Below are 14,118 nucleotides of genomic sequence, written 5' to 3' on the forward strand. Positions count from 1 at the left end.
ATATATATATATATATATATATATATATATATATATATATATATATATATATATATATATATATATATATATATATATATATATATATATATATATATATATATATATATATATATATATATATATATATATATATATATATATATATATATATATATATATATATATATATATATATATATATATATATATATATATATATATATATATATATATATATATATATATATATATATATATATATATATATATATATATATATATATATATATATATATATATATATATATATATATATATATATATATATATATATATATATATATATATATATATATATATATATATATATATATATATATATATATATATATATATATATATATATATATATATATATATATATATATATATATATATATATATATATATATATATATATATATATATATATATATATATATATTATATAAACTTGTAAATATGGGACGCTGAAAAAGATTAAACGAGTCTATAAATTAAGACATTATTGGCATAATAGGCAATTAATCTCATCGGAACTATCTATGTTCCTGTGTTGTATATTGTACCTTGAGCTGAATACCATAGAACACCGCACAGGTCGAAATAGAAAGGAAAAATTACGACTTGTACGCAGCCACACATATTCGTGTGCGTACACTTTTACTAGAAAAATTTTTGTGGGTCATAGAAGTACATATGCATATGGTAGGAACGTTAATTGGTCTTTCATAACATCCTGCGGAATTTGGTCCGTTTCAGATGTAATCTCGCTTGTTTTCAAATGAGAAGCACGTGTATACTATATATCATCAGATCGGTGAATGTCAGGAAACGAAAACACGAATTTATTAACTTTGTTGTACTTGTCGGCCACACTCGTGTTTCAGCAAACAGAAAGACTTCTATTATAGGATCTATTTATAAAAAATCTTTGTCTATGTATAAAATTTATATCGTTATGGGAACAATTAGAGGAATAGTACTCCGGTGGAAATTCGTTTGCTGTATTAATTATTATAACGAGTATTTTACTCTGGGTGGTTCACAGAGTTTCACGTACATGCATTCCGTACATTATATCGCCTAATAATCTATGCATAACGATTCCTTTATTTTACAATTTCCAAACTCGACTCTTCGACGTTTACGTAAACGTTACGTACACGTAAAACCCACTAGTTACTCAATTTCTTGACACATCGGATCGGATCTGTAGGCTAAACACACATTATCCTTTAGATTTAAGCACTAGATTCAACTAGAATCAGACACACGATAAACACTTATTAAACACGACATAGCACCACGCCAGAAAAATTTACTTATAATTCTCAATGAGAATTGATTGTAAAATTCATCCAAATAAAAAAAAAAAAAGAAAAAAAAAACGTACACGTGATTGTGGCTCTGCCATTTGTTGTCGGCTGCCGTCACCTATATGTAATTTAATGTAATTTTTTAATTTAATCGTCACATAAGCGTGATTCTAATGGTTCCTGTATCTTCTGAACGTATCTTAGCTCTTCTTAAGAATTCCCAACAGTATTACTCATATCTTTAGTGAAAGTAAAAGGAATCGATCTTCTTCAAAAGTGATATAATGTTCACGACTTTGCATTTTGAAGTAGATCAACGAACTTGTCGAAAAAATATATGAAGTGACGAAATTAAAAGGCGAAGATTAAATGCGAAATCATTTCACTTGTGTCTAGGACAGGTTTCTATTTCGAGGTTTACTTTATTTTTAAGGAAACAAGTTCCAAATGATCGATGAACTATCGTGTTCTAGAACGAAAGGTATAATTTACCTCGAATTAATTTTTTTCCTTGGATCTCGTATACCTCTTGGCTCGTTTATGATCATTTCTTAATATCATTTAAATTCCAAATGATCGAACAACTGTTTCGATTGAAACGATGACACTATCATAATTATGCACAGCACTTTATTATGGTCTTCGATAGAGGCTGAGTAAAATTTCCTTTTCTAATCTCAGAATGAGATTTTCGGCTCTTATCTTAAAACGAGGATATGTAACTCTTCTAATTTTAATGCATCCATTGTTGGATGAATTTCGTGTAACGTATAAAATGAAAAGTACGTGGAAAAATAATAAGTGAAAGGGAAAAGCCGGCAAAACGACGGATTTCAGATGTTCTTTTTTCACAATTATTGAAACACGTACAGATATCTTTGCCAAAATGAACATTGTCTTCTGTTTAGTTAAATGCATATTTTAATATATTTTAATCGAATTTGAAAAAGCGATAGAAAACGAGTTCAAAAACGACAGAAAATAACGTTGCATACTTAAAGTCCTATTCAGGTTAGTCAGACCGCTCAATAGCTCACATAAAAAAAAAAAAAAAAAAAAAGGAAAAGGAAGGAAAAGAGATGTAGTCGAGATTGTTCGAGACACCAGGCACCAAAAGACGTAGCAGCAAAGATGATTATTTTTACCGGTAGGTTGACAAGTAAAATAAAGTAATCAAGGAAAGAAATAAAAATATAAATCCTGAACATGAAATCCGAAGTTTTGTACGTAATTAAACGTGCAGGATATTTGCGCGTAGCAATGACGTTCCTTCATAGACGGACTGATATTTTGTACTTTTAACTCTCAAACCGCAAGTCACCAAGCGATATCGAGTTCTAACGATAAAAAAAAGAAAAACGAATACAAGATCTCAATTATATAAAAAGTGGTGCTAAAAAAGAAATCTAGTTGCATGGAAAAATAATATTATCGCAAGTGTTGTCGTAAAATGCATATGATCAGTATATATATATATATATATATACAATGTGGAAGTGGTGAAAATTGTGCAATCGATATGCAAGAGCTGTAATCATTATAGAATCAAAGTTGCAAAGTTGTCAATGTAAATTTATGATTAATGGCTTGCAGTGCCTCTCATAAGTTGCTAACTTTCAATATTGTACGTTCCCGAATATTATTTAACTGTGCTATAAACGCATAACTATAATACAATTATATCACTTCGCTATAAATATCCTATATTTTTTATAAAGTTAGATTGCTTAATAATGGAAATTTTTATTTAATTTAATACTATTACTAATCTGTATCGCGGTGAATGTAAAACACAAAATGAAATGATATTGCACTTGATGCAGCCAGAGAACTTTGATCGTACAAATAGTTTATCACTGAATATTTTCAATATTTTGTCACTGCAACAGTTTTATCGAAGTAACCGAATTATGTATAGCCTTACGATGATATAAGAAATTTTCTTGCAAAATCACTGTGCGTAATGTAGTGTTAATTTATTAGTAGATATTTTTATTTTAGAATTGATTAACAGATTGCCAAATAATTGTGTTGCAACAAAAAAGAAATGTCGCAGGAAGAAACAGTTTGTATATCGCTTATTTCATCCATGGTTAGATTGCGATTAGGTTCATATCATACCATAGACGTCATTATGAGCAGAATTTATGTAATCTTATCGCGAAAAAAAAGAGAAAATAGATTAGTAATTAGGAAACGAAGAAAGTCATTACTTCATCGAAGTGATGATGATATTTGCTTTTTAATTCGAGACCAAGTACGCGATTCATTCTATGACAGAAAGCTTACTTATTATGTATATCGATGGCGATCGATCATTTACAATAAATATACAAATTGTTTCCATCGATCATATTTTCACTCATGACTAACTCTCTGCGTATTATGGCCGGGGTGAAAAGGGATCAAGGTATCGAGCACAATGGCAGACATTACAAAACGATTTCAACATGTAACCCACCCTATATGTATCGATTGCACAATTTTGTAAGAACGTAAACTTTGTCTGAATACGAAGTGTCCGCAATTTCTTTTGACTTGTGTCGATCACACGCTACCGTGCATAATAATATTTGGGTACTTCCAGATTATTGCAAATGTATATTAAATATATTACGAACGAAACCCTTTGATATAATTTTTTCCTCTGTTTTTATCCCAGGCTATCGTATACGGTTAGTAGACATTGATGGAATTTGATCATTAATATCAATTAATCGAAATAAGAAAGTGATACTTGCAAGTATACCCGTGCCTCGATTTACGCGGGTTATTCGTCTCATGCGTTCTCTGTCAGAGGAGAAAATCTGTAAAAATAGGATGTGCCAGTACGAAGAAAAAATACGTAGTGGAGAAAATAGCTGATATAAGTTGTACAAATATTTCTGCACAATAGTCGTGTAATGTATTTACCTTTTCTTGTATTCCTATTGGATCGTTCCTTATTACCATATCATCTGCGAATAAGAGTAGCTTCGTTTTTTCCTCTATCTTCTTATGCTTCCTTATGTTTGAAAAATTCTATGATATCGTAGATGATGAAAAGAGAATTGGACTTAGACTGTCTGCCGCTAGTAATCCTCCTTATTTTTATCTTTTCGTGTGCGTTCGTTATTATCGAATTTTGTTCGAATATTTGCGTTTTAGTATAAGTGATTTGTGTTCTTACTGTACTCTGTTATGTGTAATTTCCTCCAGAGAATCGCATGCTTCTCTTAAGGTCGATCAACAGTATATGTGTGTCTCCTTTTCAGCGTTTGATAACTTTGTTCTAAAAATATTTGTTTTATAAATTTTTGCAAAGAAACAGAAAAAAAGAAGAGAAGAAAAAGAATAATAATAATAATTAAAATTAAAGAAAACAAAAATAAACTTGATTTGTTGCCTGTGTCGATCCAAAGGATCAACTTTTTCTTTTTAATTCGCATCTAATTCACTATCCTTGTCGCTCGAAATATTCGGAAGTATAACTTCAGTTTCATTATGAATATTTGTGCTATATATCTTCTGAGCGCATAAGAATGACAAGTGCCCGTACACTGAGGGATTATTTACCACGTGAGATGAAGGGATAGGCGTAGATGAAAATTGCCTGTAAGGAAAGCTATCTACGTTTGCTGATTTTAAATGTATCGATCTTATACACGGTAGCGCATAATTAAACGATTACCATCAAATTAGCGAACATTTAGTCAAGTCGTAGCCTATGTCTTGATAATGCTTCAAGTAACTAATTAGCATAGGTACGATGAATTAACCATCGAATTAATAAACATGTAGTCAGATTCTAATCTGTGCTTCGGTGATACTTCGATAACACTTAGGTTAACATTAGCATACACGTCACGAACTCTAGCGAATTCATTGTTATTACTATTGTTCTATTCCTTATTATTTATTACATATTTAGTACATATTACATATGTACAGTAATTTGGTAGGATTATCGAATAATCAAGGCGATGATTATTATTATTATTATCGAAAGCTAAACAGGTAACATTTGTGTGTATTGTAATTTAATTTTGATTAGAATTAATTTGTCTGGGCAAATTACAATTGAGATATCTGCTGAACTAATGGCTTTCCGTTATAAATAGGTTAATGCTTTTTTGATAGAGAATGTTCAACTGGTTCGATCGATGTTTTAAAAAAACATACGGCGACTATTAAAAAACTAGTAAAAAATAAGGTATAAAAAAAAAGAAAGTGTAGTCGTCTGACTAGGCCCCTTAAATACGATAGATTTCAGATGGTAGTTTTTACTGACCTGTGTACACAGCCATTTATTCCGGTACGCGAGTTTAATCTACGTGCCACTGAAATTTACTTTCCTTCGTTGAAAGAATTACCAACGATCACAGGATGTAAGATCAAGGTATAAAGATCACAGGAGGAAAACACGATGAATATGTATCTTTTTGTTGATTTTCTGATTTTATTACCAACCTGTGATTAAGCGAAAAAAATTTATTAGATTCGAAGATTTAATACGTAACGCAGTTGATAAGTAAATGATGTTTTATCGAAGTCGATGATACAAATTAATAACGTTGATATAACGAAGAACGATATTTCGAAAATTTCGAGGAAGGAGAAAGAACATATATTTCGAGAACAAATAAATTTTGATAACATGAAATTGATCGACATTCTATTGAATTTCAAGATTGTTCCTCTATAAAAAAAAAACCTAGCAAAATGTAACTTATCGTATTCTTCATCTGTAGTCCTCGCATACAGCAGCGATAGAAAGTAGAGAAATAATTACGCACTTAACCATAGAAGACGAGTTAACTCGTAATTCCGCTAATAATCTGCTTATCAAGAGGTTTCGTATCTTTTTTCACGTATAATTAGATTTCTGTTACAAACGAATTATATCGCATTTAGCATCACAAGGATTAAACTGAAATTCATTTATCTTTGCCATTGATTCCTCGCTTTTATCAATGATCATAATTTCTAATCGAACCAGTGTCTTCTTAACTTGAAAAATATTTCTTTAATCTCGCAAACAAGATAATCGCTGCAAGAAGTGATCAGAGATACTAATTACTACGGTCCCATTCACATTCTGCAGCAAAATAATATTCCGTAAGGGTTAACGATAATATTTTGTGGGAGTGAATTGTTGACATTGAGCGAGGACCGTGAAAAGTGATTCCTAATTCCAATATTTGTGTCTTTGCGCGTGCGCATGTAGGTGTGTGTGCATGCACACATACACCACGCGTGATGTATTGTATAGATGCATTAATAGGTAGATAAGTGGGGAGAAGTTGTCTTTCACTGACTCAAACAGAGTCAGGTACAAGCTACTCTGATTGGTCCCAGGTACGCTCAGTTCACCTTTCGTTAGTTGACTCGTCTTTAAAGTAGCTGGCCCACATTTCGGTCCCTTAGTAATCCTCGACACGCATTGCAGCTCACGTCGACCATTGTGGTCGCCGTACGGGATTATAGGGATTCGTGTTCCATCATTCAAGTCAACGTATCTGTATATCGTTCTTTTCCAATTTGTCGATCTTTCAAATCAGTTCGGTGAGTTTTTATCATTTTATCCTATGGACTACATTCGTATGTACATTCGTGTAAGAAGTAAGGTTGTGGAATCGTGATGTATCCTGTGGCTGTATATGGTTTTGTAATTCTACTTAGCGGTATCTTCATTTTGATATTGCATCTTATATCGTGGCTACATTTCTTGTTGCTTCTTTCTCCTTTCCACTTTCTTTCTTTTTTTTTTTTTTCTTTGCAATAGTAATAGATAAAAATAATGTTCCATTTTTGTGTACGATTAGCTTGTTCACTTTCACGGTACCGCGAAGATAAGATCGTTTGATAAATTTCGTAGGACTTTCTATGAGGCGGATGATGTACTAGAACTAATAGATAGATTAGAATCGAGCCAAAAGTTTCTTTTCTAATGTGTATAACGACAAGTAATACGCGTTTTATTTTACCGCCGAGCAACGAAAACGAACAATTTGCAGGTTTTAGATTTTCCACAAGTGGGTAAACTTTCGCGATCTAGTGATGCATGAATGATTAGAGGCGCGCAGAAATTTTCAGAAAGATTCTTCGCTTGATATTCCAGATGCAATCTTTTAAATAATTTTATTCGTGTTATACAGTTATATAAAACAGTGTTTTTTTAATATTTAATATTAGCGAAGATTCGTGAAAATATCGGCTTCTGAGGTATAAAGTAAGAAGTGTATGGGTTGCAGCAGAGAAAATCATAGTACCGCGTGTAAAAGAATCAGAAGTTTAGCAGAGAAAGTCATCTGCATAAAAGCGCCGTTTCTAGTGAGAATCATTGAACTGAATTATAATTTACCGCCACATTCATCTCTTTCGCATCAGATTTAGTTATCTCTTAACTCTCATCTATTCCCACAGTCGAGAACATAATTTCTTCGTGGGAAGAAATTGTTGTGAAAGAATGAAACTTCCGATTACAGTTTATTATTATATACAAAGTTTACTATTGCTCGGTAAAGTAATATAATAGTCCAAAATCGTATTAATAAACTTGCACAGAATCAAGTGGAAATAAATGAATAATTATTCGTATTGTTACTCGAACGATTCTAAAGTCATTAGTCGAGTGAAAACAATCTGTTACGAGGCACAGGTAACCATTATGCGAATAAAATGTTGGATTAATGTAAACACTTATTCGACTAATTATCTCAGATAAATGTTTATACGAAACAATTCGAATAATGCCCAACTTTGATAATAAACAAATCATCGCTCTAGCTCTTAACTGTTCTACCTCCTCTTGTTTGTAAACTGAAGAAATTGAGTTTTAGGTTTATGAAATTCAATATTACTGTTAGAAATTAGACAGCCTCTGCTGTTTTCTAAGTAGAATTATCATCGTATTATTATAAATTCGTGTTCTTTGTATCCATGAGACACGCGTGGAGTGATTAATTACATTTCTTTGAAAAGTTCAGTTCGAGTAGTTAAGAATTAGCACGACAAAATGACTTAATGCTTCTTTGCCTTTATACTCTGTCACATTGCTCTTCTTCAGAGTGATTACCCTCTTTGTCAACTTTGTTGTTAAGTCCATGGACACTACCCACATGAGAGAGAGAGAGAGAGAGAGAGAGAGAGAGAGAGAGAGAGAGAGAGAGAGAGAGAGAGAGAGAGAGAGAGAGAGAGAGAGAGAGAGAGAGAGAGAGAGAGAGAGAGAGAGAGAGAGAGAGAGAGAGAGAGAGAGAGAGAGAGAGAGAGAGAGAGAGAGAGAGAGAGAGAGAGAGAGAGAGAGAGAGAGAGAGAGAGAGAGAGAGAGAGAGAGAGAGAGAGAGAGAGAGAGAGAGAGAGAGAGAGAGAGAGAGAGAGAGAGAGAGAGAGAGAGAGAGAGAGAGAGAGAGAGAGAGAGAGAGAGAGAGAGAGAGAGAGAGAGAGAGAGAGAGAGAGAGAGAGAGAGAGAGAGAGAGAGAGAGAGAGAGAGAGAGAGAGAGAGAGAGAGAGAGAGAGAGAGAGAGAGAGAGAGAGAGAGAGAGAGAGAGAGAGAGAGAGAGAGAGAGAAGGAGAGAGAGAGAGAGACGCATCGTTCAACGCCAATTAATAAAGATCAAAGCTAGACTGGCAATGACCTTAACTCGAAGGTTTCGAGGGTAATTGAAACACATTTTGAGCTGTCCTCTGACCGTCTCAACGTCTCGATCATTAAACTACTAATATGAAACCACACAAATTCTCTCGAAATTCTGGCAAGTAAAGTTGAAGTTCTTTCAAGTTCTATTCTTTGACTCGAACAGAAACAATAGTTATAGTTATTAGACAACGTAAGGTGCTATTTATAGCTTCGTGTTTCTTGGCATTGATTCCTCAAATTAAGTCAATTTTAGCCATACGGCATGTTAGAAATTCATTTTCCATTGGATACCCACTTGCAGTTAGATTATGTCGAGTCAAGTAACTTGACTTCTATGAACACGCATTGAGGCCAGGCTGTTTAATAATCAGCGACTTGAATTCAAGTAACTAGCTAATACTTTAATGACGGATCGTATCAGCCAGCATCCTAATTAAAACTTACGTTATCCGCGGATGATTCCAATTGGTCTTCCACGCGATACATACAATCACATCGCAACGTATTTAATCCTTTGTAAAAAGAGAATCCACAAATGTAACGTTCTATGTTCGTACGCATACACACGCACACACAATGATAGAGGGATTCGTAATAAAAATAGTTTATGTTCGAATTACTTCTTAAATAATACTTCACTTCGCTAATCAGAAGTGAAGTTATATGTTGACCTCTTGCCGAATAAAAATCGGCCAACTTAAAAAAGAAAAACATTTATCATGAAGCGCACAACTTCACGAAATCGTTAATTTTTTTTTATAGCTGTCGATATAAATAAATTCGTCTTGATAAAAAAAAGAGAAATATATATGAAGCAGAAATTGTTCGCGTTATAAGTTGTAGATCAGTAGTTATTACTAAACCGTGGCTTTTTATGCATTCAGAAAAACCATAGTAACGATTATAACATTTAGCAGATAAAACAAATTCCTCTTGATTATTCCTCTAATCGCCTTTCTAAAAATATCGCAATATATCAAGTACGGACGAATTCATTTTTTGTCCAAGTATCGCCAGTTACTTAGCTAGTTGGATAGTTTAGTTAGTTGCTAGGAAAGTGTCTCGTTAACAATGCGTTAACATTCTTTGTTTCAATGCTCGTGTGATCGTGTAGCCTAAAATAGAACAGGCTCGGTGCACTTAGCCGAATAAGAAGAATCCGCACGAATTAAACCCGCAACCGGAGGTTCGAATCGTTTAATCGCTAGTTAAAGAGGAAATTTCATCGTGCAACGAGGAAGCTACGTCTGGCCGCCGCGCCGCGCCGAGTCAGCCTCTCTCTTTTGCTCCCTCTTTCTCACTGACGAGGGTCATTGGCCACGACATTGATACCGTTCTCGTTCTAAACCCGAATCGGATCTATTGTATGTGTAGCCGCCGCGGAAGAATAGCCAAATGAATCACGGTCAAATTGGTCGTATCACCCTTATCTAATCTATGCGAGTCGACTCATCGCCGTTAATTGATCGATTAATTGCATAACACGATAAAAATTATTTTGTACACTGTCCAGCTATTTAAAATAAGAGGACAGAAATTTCGAAAATCCGTAGATCGATGAGTCACCAGGAATAAAATTTTAAACGATGCTTAACGATCTTCATACGCTGTCTCGCGAAGGGTATTTGCTCACTGGTCATAGAAAATATTCTACCTGTTACATAGAATATTTTGAAGCTCGTCACGATTATATCGGCATCTAACATCGGTAACTAATCTGAAAATATCTACGAGGAAGTTACATGCAGGTATTTATTTGAAAGAAATATTGAAACAAAAGATTAGCATGCTGTACGACTCAGTCTATTTTTAAGCATATAATGCGCATTGAATATGGCTGTTTAAATGTTATTCCGATTTATTGTAAAATCTATTGCGATCTCTGCGTAATGTTTACATACTTGTGATCGATATTTTGTAGTTTTCATATGTACATTTTCAGATTCCTTGTGACGATGGTAGAAACGAAAAGCGGATGAACATTTCGCAGCAACATGCTAATCTTTGTTATAGCTTTTGAAGCAATGTACGCTAGTCTTCATTATACTTTGTTAAACGAAATAATTTTTTAAGACGTTATTTATCTAGTTAAATTTACCTGATTAGAAACAAGCAGCATGCACGTTTCAGCTATCTTTCTAAAACTAATAGTTGCTCAGATATTGTTACTTATTTATTGTTTATTCGTTCATAATCCTTCTGCTGCGAGTTAGCACGGGCTTTCGGTTACGTTCCTCGTTGGTTCGCTGTTATGGTCTCCCAATCGCCAAGCTCCTTAACATCGTTCGTATTTGCATTTAGACTCAAAATCTGCAACTTAAACTTCACTTAGAGCGCACCTCTTATATTCCATATTCCCTATGCGTTGCTATTTATGTTTTCGCTGCGTGTAAACTTCAAAAACGTACAAATTCGAACACAAAACGCGAAGCATGAAACTCTAACAACGAATATAAAAATAATTTCCAAGGTGTTTCGTGGAATACGTTTCCCTCTGAACGTTCACCACAGTTTTCCTCCTCCTTCGTCGTAGATACGAGCACGTAGAAAAAGGCGAGGGAGAGAAAAAGCGAAAGAAGCAGGAAAAAAAGAGAGATACACGTCAAATATTTTTTCTTCGAAAACCACATCATAAGTACGTAACTTTCGTTTAAAACGATCATTTACGCTTGCTAATGCCCCCTCTAAGCATATATACGCGAATTTTACTCTTAAGATCAAACAACTATGCAATAGTTAAACCTATTAGCCAAGCAAACCTATTAGCAGAGAGTGCAAATTAACGATAGAATATGAAGCAAGTTGCCGGCAAGACAGAGACGCGGTTGTAAATCAGCCGATATAACGAAACGAAGAAGAAATTCGGAGATAAAACGCGAATACAACGCGATGAAGCCAGGCATTCGAACAAAGATGTTAATGAGTCTTGGAGAAACGAACAAACACGCGAAATCAAAAAATTCCGCAAACAGATATTAACTCGACGAAAGATACAAATTTTTATCGCTTTCTATTCTAGTTGGTCCGACTTTTGCTTAGGATGGGTTTCACACGCGTATCTGAATACAACGAACGTACGTACGCGAAGGGAACGTGAAGTTCACGCGACGATTCTCGTGAGTTACAGTATCGCGATACTCGTTTCCCGTATCTTGGCAACGATACTTTTCGTACGAAGCCGTCACAACGAATGAAACATTGATACAAATGAGGACATTCAGCGGCGGCACGTGTAATCGCGTTTAGAGATATGACGAACTGGCAGTTGCGAGAATCACGAGTTATTCGGTCGTGTTCGTTCGGTCACGGTGATTTTTCACAGTGATTTCTCGTGATAGTTTCCGATTAGAAGAGAGCGTAGCTGTTCTTTGCACGCGTTTCAACACCTGTATATTTTATATTAACGACGTCGAATGAATACTTATAATTTTGAAATCGGCAGAAAATGAATATTTTATTCGGATACGAGACGGAAAAACGAAGATCGAGTTATTTTTCATCTTTGATGTTAGACGAAATAAATTTACGCTGTACGCAGGAAACGTAATGTAATTTTGAATGAAAATTAAGTGAATGCAGATTTTCGTATGCGAATTATATCGAAGCGTTTTATAAGAAATAATTCGATCAAAATCAAGAGACTGAGATCACATCGAGCAAAAACACGAATCCGATCGTGAGTCAAATTATCGTTGTGATAAATGCTTATTAATGATCTTTCGCGTCATCTCTACGATATTCGTATCTCCGTGTGAAATCGACTTTGTCGAAGATCTGTATGCTTCTCAAAATTCGTGACGATCCAAATTAATTCAATTAAATAATCCTGCAAAGAAAAATTAAAATATCCATAAGTCTCAACCTGGTGGACAGACTCGCTCTGATCGGTCCAGTTCTTGCTATATACGTTTGTTATACACAGGGTGGTTGGTAACTGGTGGTACAAGCGGAAAGGGGGTGATTCTACGCGAAAAAAGAAATAAAAACTTTTTTTATTTTTTTCTTTATTTTTCCATCGAGACAACGATCTACAGTGAGATCCGCTATAACGAGACGCGATAAAGTGCACGCGTGCCGAGCGAAAATTCAAAGTCAAAATTCAAATTTTTATTCTATATTTTCGACTTCTTTTTTCGCGTAGAATCCATCAATTACCAACCACCCTGTATATAACTATTCTTATTTATAATTCTTTTACTCTGATCCTTATATCACGTAGAATACGTAACAATCGAAGTTGCTGTTCGTGTCGTGGCACAACGTCATCTAATTTGTCAAAAATTCCTACAGACGAGTCGATCGTAATAAACACCTCTGAATAAAAAAAAGCGAAGAAAAATACGCTTCTGGGAAGATCTCCTATGTAAAGTCTAGGGAATGAGCGTCAATCTTTGCATTGGACTTCTTCGCGTAAAATTCGATTTTTATGACTTTTCATGGAAAAATTTCTTGTCCTCTTTTTCTTTTCTTCTTCTGTCTTTTACTGTGTTTTCGTTGCTGCGATCGACGTCAGGTGGATAAATACTTTTTCACGATAAAAAATTGTGCGTATCGAAGATATATTTGTCACGCATTTTCAGACTGGAGAAACTATTGCGGTAAAAATGTCTGATAATTAAAAGTGATCAAATTTGATCATAATGCACGGAAGCAAGGTCATTCGTAACTGTAGTCTCATACGAATTAATACTCCGATCCTGAAAATTACTAATTTTCTGGATTTAAATTGAATGTTTACGACATTTCCATGTTTGTGCGGTTAGAATATTTCTTCGCTCGAACGAAGAAAGAGTGATGAAATATGTATAACGAGAACGGCGATTGATCGGAATTAACCAACTTTTGTCCTAATTATCTCGGGCGAAGTTCATCGCTAACGCATACAATGGTCGTATTCTTCTTATTGAATCTACATTACAAATCGGAAGACCATACAGTGACGCAAGAGATTTATACGGTTTTAGCGGTGCATTTTGAAAATTTTGCGAGCACAATCCATTAGCCGTATATGTGTCGCGAAATTTCTCTTGTCTGTCGCTCTGTGCATACGTACGAGTTAATTAATGTGTGAAAGAAAAAGAAGTCTGTTTCTTATTCTGCTTTATCGAGACTCGTTGGAAATTGAAACAAAAAAAAAAAAAAAAAAAAAAAAAAAAAAAA

General features: G+C 34.1%; 1 protein-coding gene across 1 annotated transcript in view; it reads left to right on the plus strand.

The window, feature by feature from the left end:
- The first annotated feature begins 6,720 nt into the window (after window positions 1-6,720).
- The window catches only part of LOC100749349 (putative fatty acyl-CoA reductase CG5065), a 20,544-nt gene continuing 13,146 nt past the window's right edge, over window positions 6,721-14,118 (plus strand). Inside the window, exon 1 of the mRNA XM_003486755.4 lies at window positions 6,721-6,884. The gene's annotated coding sequence lies outside the window, so the exon portion shown is untranslated. The remainder of the gene's footprint in view (window positions 6,885-14,118) is intronic.

Source organism: Bombus impatiens, unplaced genomic scaffold (genome assembly GCF_000188095.3).
Source record: "Bombus impatiens unplaced genomic scaffold, BIMP_2.2 scf_0133, whole genome shotgun sequence".
In the NCBI taxonomy this organism is placed as follows: Eukaryota; Metazoa; Arthropoda; class Insecta; order Hymenoptera; family Apidae; genus Bombus; species Bombus impatiens.